Here is a 9023-nt window from a genome sequence, read left to right on the forward strand (position 1 = left end):
CTTTAATTCATTTGAATATACCAAGGCTAGAATACGTTTTTGATATATAAGTTATTCAAATATCTTCCATTTTCATTTTGCAATATTCGATATAATTTTTTATATACTAAACATTGTTTTTTATATCAATATCACAAACATCTACCTGGGTTAAATTTTAATGATATGATAAAGCTTCATTAAACATAAAATTTTCATACAAAAATATTAACCCTCTGTTGACTAACATCGGAATATAAATATAATATTTAATATGCGCACACTTAATAAGCAGGCAATGTTGACGCGAATGAACTTCAACCCTCTGACCCTTATTCCTTTAAACCCTTTGCCATAATACCGAAGCACAAATAAACACGTTTGTAAATACCCGTGCAGATATCACAGTACGTTTTGGCGGATTCATAAAAGGTATGTATGTGCAAATTCTGATTTAATAATGGAGAGCCCCAGGATATTATGGTGTATACAAAGCACAAGGCGAATTTTCATTAAGTCGAAATTTTAGAATAATGGTAAAGGATCGATTCAATTTTTATCGTTGCTATTTTAATTAGCAATGGAAATGAAATTGACTTCGATAAATGATGCAGTGAGGTTATTGATTTTGCTTTGAAATAAAATTACCTATACCAAATCCAGTTACAGAATATCTAGTTATTAATTTTTTGAAATCAGTGAAGCCATTTTTGAGAAAATGTCGACGAATGTTTAAATATTGGCTCAGACACAAAAATTTCAAATTGTCGAAGGATTTAGAATGACTGGAAACGTCGAGAAAACTTCGGTTTTGGCGTTACTTAATATAAAGGGTCTGATCGTGTTTCCATACAGAATTGGTCCCACCCTGGTATTTAAATGACTTTGATAGCATTTTATAGCTTTTTTCCAAAAATTCCGATATACGAATTTTCTTACTCCCCCAAATATGACAAAGTGGCCCCTTTTTTCAGAGTCACTTTTTGTCACAACTGTAAAAGACAAACAAATAACGCCATTCTATTCACATCGGTGTGGATATTGTTAATAACAAATATTGTTAAATAATCATTAGTTAGTTTATAAAAAAGTGAAAACAATTATTTGTTCCAAATTATTGTTAGAATGGCTATTCGTTGTTCTTATGCTATGCAAAACTTAGTTTTAGTCCATATGGTAGAACACATTCAAAAGTTGAAAAAACTTGAGCAAGTACACGCTCGCGCTTATGGAACACCCGCGTAAGTCGTCTCTTAAATTGCATTAAGTATATTAACTTAAAATTAAGCAATTATGTTGTGAAAACTAAACCAATTATATCAGAACAAATAGAAACATATTGTTTAGTTATATTTATGTTACATATCAAATAAACAATTATTTGACTATGTTTAGTGAACTCCCATAGTACTCGTACTTCATCAATGCAAAAATATGTTCTTCGTTTATCGTGGACCTTTTTTCGCGCGGATATTTAGTTTCGCTCTAACCTATTTCATTTTTCTCTTTACTATGCCTTCAACAATAAGTTCGGTTCAAATTGTTTTTTTTTTTTAACTAGAAATGATAATTTTATTCACCTTAATTGCAATTATTTGTATCTAAACGTATTCTCGATTCTTATACTTTATTCTAGAAGATCACCAATTTCGTTATATGTCGTTATAAAATGACTTCAAATGTGATTTGACAAAAACTTATCACGTTTTACGTCGAATAGAGTGCAATATAATAGTTTTCCAATTCGTTTCATTGAATGACTTGTGCAGTCACACGAAGCGGTTTCGGAATGAAAGTTTTTTCCCTATTGAACCCTTCATAAGATTTTCACAAACATCGAAATCAAAGAAATCCTTATAGAGTTTTTCAATATGCTGTTTTCACTTTTCCTATTCGCGCTGAAAAAACTTTGACGAATAAACTTCATCGCACCAGTGAAATCTAGCCGAATTGATGTCGGTTCGAAAGCCTTTTTATCTCGGAGCTTTAATATCTTATTTGAAAAAGAGTTGAATTCGAATCAGAAATACATTGTAAAATGGAGATTATTTGATTTCGTTTCAGATTTCTACATGATTTTAGAATTTCATTATCGAGGAGACCATTCATAGTATCTTTGAATAAAATCTATCTTTAAATATCGTCAATTTTATTTCTCAAACCGCATTTACAATATATAGAAACTGATATAATTATCTATGTTTTTACATATGATTATATTTTTCAATTATGTAACTTTAATTATTTGATTCATCAGCATATCATATTAGTTTGCGTAAAAAATGCGTATTCTGCGATTTCGAGTGCAAAAAGTAGAACAATTTCATTTGTAATGCAATCATTAAATTTTAATAGGTCAGATTTATTATGAAAAAATATGGTATTCCACTGAATTAAATTAAAATCTTGTTAAAATTGCAGCATTTTCAAAACATCTAAATTGAAAAAAATTGAAAAATTATCAATGCTGATCAGAAACGATTTCAAGTAATATTAACATAAAGCTTCGAGATTGAGTTAATACATTTTATAGTAATTGAGATTTTTTTATTTATTATTTTTTTAAATAATAGAATTAGTTTAATTTTTAATTCATAATAAATTCTTTAATTATGAACCGGTATAATATATTTGAAAGTCTGGAAGTCATATATCTGAAATAATTTTTTTCCAAAATGTATCATATATTAAAATTTAGATTTTGTCATACCTGTGTGTCCTAAACAAATGCTAGTTGTTAAATATTATATTCTTTTATGAAAACCATTTTTTATGCTTCAAGTTAGAATTCATTTATCATACTCATTTTGAATGAACGCTTTGAAACAGATGTTTCGCGGACGGATACAATAAAACTCATTTTTCATCGACGCGCGCATACTAAGGATATGTTCATGTTTTCTTAAAAAATGTATAATATTTGGTCTACTTGAAATATAAACTGCTGAGAACATACTTATTCACAGAATATACAAAGCTAAATATAATATAATATTTGGTTGTTATTTACATTAGTCAAACTAAAAGGTTACAACCCCTTACAGATCCTTTGTAGTTTTGATACCATATATAATTTAAGTTTATTCTAATAGAATTCAGAATGCTATGCTTGGGTAGTATAAAAATAGCAGGTATATATTAAATAATTATAGCAAAAAAACTCATCTTTCATATTGTGTACTTATTAACTTTGTTATGGTGCATCATTAAAAATATTCAGTTTTGATTGATAAAAAATAATTATGATACAAACTCTCATAGACATATGTAAACTGAATAATGATATTAGCATCATCATTTAATTCATAACAAATTGATTTAGTTTTACATATCGTGATTTGTCAATTGAACTCGTATGTAACCAAAATTAAAGGTTATCAAGGAAGTCATGTCTTCTCTCATATGGAATTTTATTATATAACTGATAATTATAAATTTTATTATTAAATATTTTATGGAATCTATAATTTTATAAAACAAAATAATTTATCTGCATGACTACAAAAATTATGAAAAACATAGAAATACTGAACAATGCGACAATAGCGTAATTAACACCATTGCATATAATGATATAGATATCACATAAATTATATACGATCCTACTGTTACATTTGATATGAAATTTACACACATCATTTAATTATTTTTCAATTTTTTATTTTACAATTCTACAAAAGTTTTAGTATCATCTGCACAGAACACATGAAACATTATTATTATGAATGACAACTATTTATGGCTGAAGTATAGTTACTTTTCTCTATTTTTGCCGATATCCGATTGAATACAATTGTTATAGACTGTTAATTATATAAATTTATTAAGTTTAGCCAAAACATAGGTGAGCTTATTGTAACAGGAGTAATAAGTCAGAAATATAATCAGTTGCTCCCAAGTTACTTAAAAACAACTGTTACAAAAAGCCACAAACCATCATAGTTACGTTTACAAAAAGTTACAAATTTTTTTTTTTTTATATAATGAACCATAATAAGGAAATTGGAGAGAAAGGAAAGTGTATGTAGAAAATTCTTCAGATTTAAATGGGATAAATGCAATCGATTGAGAATTGTATTAAGCATACATTCCATCCCGAATATCATCTATTTCGATTTAATGTTTCATTTTTCGATTTATCCAGCTATATGAGTTAGTGCTTTGTTTCGCCTACGTTTGATTTTGTCGTCGGTTTCATTTGCGTATCTTCAGTTTTCTACCCCAACATTGTGATTTGAATGCGCAACGCATGCGATTTCTCTATTCTACTACATTAAATTCACATAAACTGAAGCGAGTAATAATACTTGAGCAGTGAGTACGAAAACGCGAATAGCTAGATCAGGGGAATGAATTATATATACATTTAAATCACATCAAACTAGGTTTGTGCTGCTGTGCCATCCAGCAGCTGAGTACGCAGCACGCGGCGTCAGGAGGCGGTGGCGGTGGAGCAATCGGTGGAGCAGTAGGAGCACTCGAGAGACAAGCGCCGCCGTTCGTCATAATGCTTTTAATTTGGTTTAAGCGCGTTTGGTTCTACCGAATTACTTTCGAGCAATTCATCTTATCTTAGTCAAAGATGTAATTATCCCGTTTAACAAGCGCTTTTGGGTTCTCTTACTGTTCAAATAGTTGTGATATTTCAGACACGTTCAATTGTTTTACTTCAGACACGACTTCGTAGACGAAACTATTACACGGCGTCATGGAATAAATCGTTGTCAAATGGTAAATTTTTGGAGTTATTCAAGACACGGTTTAATTTAGAGTAGGGCGAGACTCAAAGGTCCATTTGCTTTGTACCAGTTACAACGAATAACACAAATCAAACAAATAACCATCTGACTATGTTCAATAAAACTTCTATCTAATTCATCATTGCAGTAATGTATTTTTTACGAAATGATAGCTAAATTATTCAACCAATGACAAATTTAACTTTATGATACATTTACAGATATAACATTGTCTATAACCTTGATCTGGTAGATTCGTCAAAAAATATTTATCAGCAGAGTTCGAATAACTATTTATTTAATTTATGTCTGATAAAATTTCTCTCAGAGCTGACACTAAAAATTATCAATCGTTCCTAAAGATCGACAGAGTAATTCAAATAATAATTCTCGAGAACTAAAAGCGTGAAGCATAAAACTCATCAAATCAGAAGAAAATTTTATCAATACTTTCAACATTTAATGCACAATAAACTCTCCGGAGAGCATCGCAGTGACTGGAGGGTACGCAGTGAATAATGAAAGTGATTTCCACAAAGAGGGATTTCTATAGTAGCACCACTCGATGATTGCCTTGAAAGCCCGATTTTAATTAACGATCAAAATAGCTTTACTTCGGCAGATATAGAATACCTACCTCTTTATCAGACTCGGAGCTGGTGAAAAATCATTTAAATTTATTAAGAACATTTCGAATCTTATCGCGAGAAGATTGGCGGAGGGTTGCTGACAATTGAATCGTTGGCAACTAGCCAGGTAGATAGATTTTTTTTTAAAAAAAGATAATGATAATAAAATGAAAATAGAAACGGTTAAAATTTTGTTGAAATGCACTTAAAAATTGAGCTCAAATAAAAAAAAATGTTTAGATAATGCATCCTTAACTAAACGCAAAACTATATTCATATATTCATATAGTTAAATTGCTTTTGAAAATATTATCGAGAAACTTATCATTTGGATTTGATATTCAAAATCAAATACTATTTAAAATGCAAATCTTAGATGGTAATACTTAATGTTATTGGAATAAAAGTAATGGTTCATACATAGATAAAAGAAGAGTATAATGGGTTCATATTTTGGTAATTTCTCAAAATTATACATATCATTAATATTTATATATAATGAAAAATTATTCTTATTGTTCGATTTGTTTAATAGGATTATGACTCTATAATATAGAAATAAGAAAATATACATCTTACTATATAAAGTCTATAAAGTAAGATGTATATTTTCTTAATTTGCGCCTACATGATATGAAGCCCGACAACCAGTCCAAATATTACAAACACATTACAGCAATCCGGAAGATATTTCAAATATAAAAGTGAATTCATTCAAATGTACATGGTTCGTCTTATTTATTTTTGTTTACTATTATATATTTTACTACCTGAATTAGATTTTTTTTTCATCCATAAAATCTGATTTGCAAATATTAAGTCTTGTCGACGATTCAGATCATTCTGAATCGCTTAAAACCAAAATCGTAAAAATATGTGAGTGTGTAATTGTTTGTGTATGTTGAACAAAATTGGCTAAACCGACATATAAAATATATAAAATTGTTTGAAAGATATCAGATTAGTTTTGAGTGAAGATCGGCAGGACTGTTTTTTTCGTAATTAATAATTTTTTTCACGATTTTGATGATACTTTGTATGCTAACAGAGTTCGTGGTTTCAACTAACACCCTAAAATATCGTAGGTCTACCAATGTGATAAAACACGTTAATTCCCATGTCAGTCATATATGTCTGACACTAAGAAGTTCTTATATGAATCAAGTCCGACATTCATGTCTGAGATACGCGATATAAAAACTTGAAAAAAAAAAACACATTTTATATAAAGCCAAGTCAGTCATATATATGTGACATAAAAAATAGCGCTTTTTCAGGAATTTTCGCAAAAAAATTGTTTTTTTTCATACATTAAATTTTCTTGATATCGTCTATCAAATTTACCATAGCCCAAGTGAAAATTTTTCTGATATTATCGTGGCGAATAACGTGTTAATTATAAATAAATCACTAAAATTTGTGTGTGTGTGTATGTGTGCAAGTGAATGACATAAGCCAAATAGCTCATAGAATTGTCATGTATTCTGATTGTAATTAAAAATAAAATTTAAAAAAAAATATAATAAAAATTTTAAAAAAATTTAAATAATTGGCCATATCAACTTTTCAAAATTTTAAATGCGACCTATTATTATTGTTTTACACTTATCGAAAAAAAGTGGAACTTGTCTTAGGCAAAATGCCTCATTACAATTTTTTTAAACTATCAATTTAACATTATTTTTAACGATATAGAAATTTTTGCTTTGGTTTCTTATTATTCTGGTGCAGTTTACAATTGTACTTTGCTAAAACCTTCTCGTGGCTCGTTGGTCTAGGGGTATGATTTCCGCTTAGGTGCGGGAGGTCCCGGTTCAAATCCCGGACGAGCCCAGCATTTTTTTGTAATTAAAATTATATTCGGAAGCCCGTTATCAAATCAAGTGGCCTAGAATCGATGCGAAGTGTATAGTTTTCCGTGGTGTAGTGGTTATCACATCCGCCTAACACGCGGAAGGCCCCCGGTTCGATCCCGGGCGGAAAACATGATATTTTTATAATTTTTTTTTTTTATTATTTTAATCAATTTTTTTATTAATGATTAAACAAATTAAAACATAAAAATATGTGAATCATAAATTTTTGGTTCATTTATTATATGAATATATTTTATTATTCGCATTTTTTTAACAACAATCAAAACTGTACGGTTCCATGAGTTCTATGCGTAGATTTTTTTAGGCACCTAATGGTCGATCTTATCTATATATAGTAATTTTTTTATTAGAATTTAGATATCTTATTTTTAATGTATTTATTTATTTTAAACAAATTTTTTATTAATAATTAGCAAATTTTGCGGTTCCTTGAGTTCTATGCTTAAATATTTTTTAGGCATCCCAATGGTCAATCTATCTATATATAGTAATTTTTATATTAGAATTTTGCTTATACCTATTTTAATGCAGTAATACTCGTCATAGAATATTTTCATGAAAAAATTTATTTGAACTATATTTTCAAGATAAAAAAAAAATCACTTCTGCTTGATATCGGGTTGTCCGTAATGACGAAACCCGGATGTATGCAAAGTTAGGAAGCAAAGTGTTTACTTCAGCACTATTCACAAAAATATATGGTAAAGTTAAATTTGTAAATTTTTATAGGTTATATAATTTAAGTGTATTTTTAAAATAATTTTGTCTATATTTAATTGCAATATTATAAGAGAAACTTAAATTTATATTCTCTATTTTAATAAAAAAAAACTAACAAAATCACTGCTAACAAATGCACAAATTTAACGCTACATAACTCAGAACCTATGTCGATGCAAATGTATGTTCCCGTGTAGGTGGCTACTGATTACAGTTGCCGTCCAAAATTAAATTACATTATTTGAAGATCCCAAAACTGGATGAAATGAAATGTGTTAATTACAAAATTATAGTATGCCTGAAACATATAAATAGAAAATCGTAATGATTATTTTTAGTGAAAGCACAAATGTTGTTTTCGAAATACAGTTGAACGTTTTACCTAAATAGCTAAACCTCAATTTTTAGATCATAAGAATTATGTATACATATCAAAAAATTTATGAAACTTGGGTTAAGAAAACAATAACAATAAAAATAGTGATAATTAAATAAAATTTAGTGAAGTCAAATCATACATATTTCAAAAATGTATCCTGGTTCTCATACTAACGTAGAGAATATCGCGACATCTGAATATACTCAGATTCCTCCGAAGAAAATATTCTATCAAATTCGATTCCAATCTCTCGTCGGCTACCGAGTACTTTGAAAATCGCGATCAGGAAGTTTCATATTGTCTTTTCGCTATCAAGATCAGTTCTGGCTTTGGTGATTCTGTATTTATTGGCAAGACATGTGGCATCTCTATGATAATAAGCGAATATTTTTTACACTATGAAAACAAATAGTATCGTTCTGATAAATTGATAGATTTTGGCACAGATTGATGGAATCGATACAATGCGAATTACTTATGGAAATAAAGGAGAATGTTTTTATCGACTGACTCAAATCTTGAAGGTCCACAATATTATGGATCATTCTGTTGTAAAATAGACCAATGATATGGCAAAGCAATGCTATGCACGCGTTTATCATATAAACGTACTAAATACTGAAAAAAATGATGTGGTTGGTCTGCGGTCAAGCGTTTCAGATATAAAACCTAAACTAGAAAAAGCACAAAAGTAAAAAAA

The 9023-nt window shown here is 28.9% G+C and overlaps 1 non-coding gene across 1 annotated transcript; it reads left to right on the plus strand.

The window, feature by feature from the left end:
- Positions 1–7259: 7259 nt before the first annotated feature.
- On the plus strand, positions 7260–7332 carry Trnav-aac. The gene has a single exon. It is a non-coding gene; the product is annotated as a tRNA-Val (tRNA).
- The last annotated feature ends 1691 nt before the right edge of the window (positions 7333–9023 follow it).

Source organism: Ctenocephalides felis, unplaced genomic scaffold (genome assembly GCF_003426905.1).
Source record: "Ctenocephalides felis isolate EL2017-DRISC unplaced genomic scaffold, ASM342690v1 CF-g0.4_SCAFFOLD_03571, whole genome shotgun sequence".
NCBI classification, from domain to species: Eukaryota; Metazoa; Arthropoda; class Insecta; order Siphonaptera; family Pulicidae; genus Ctenocephalides; species Ctenocephalides felis.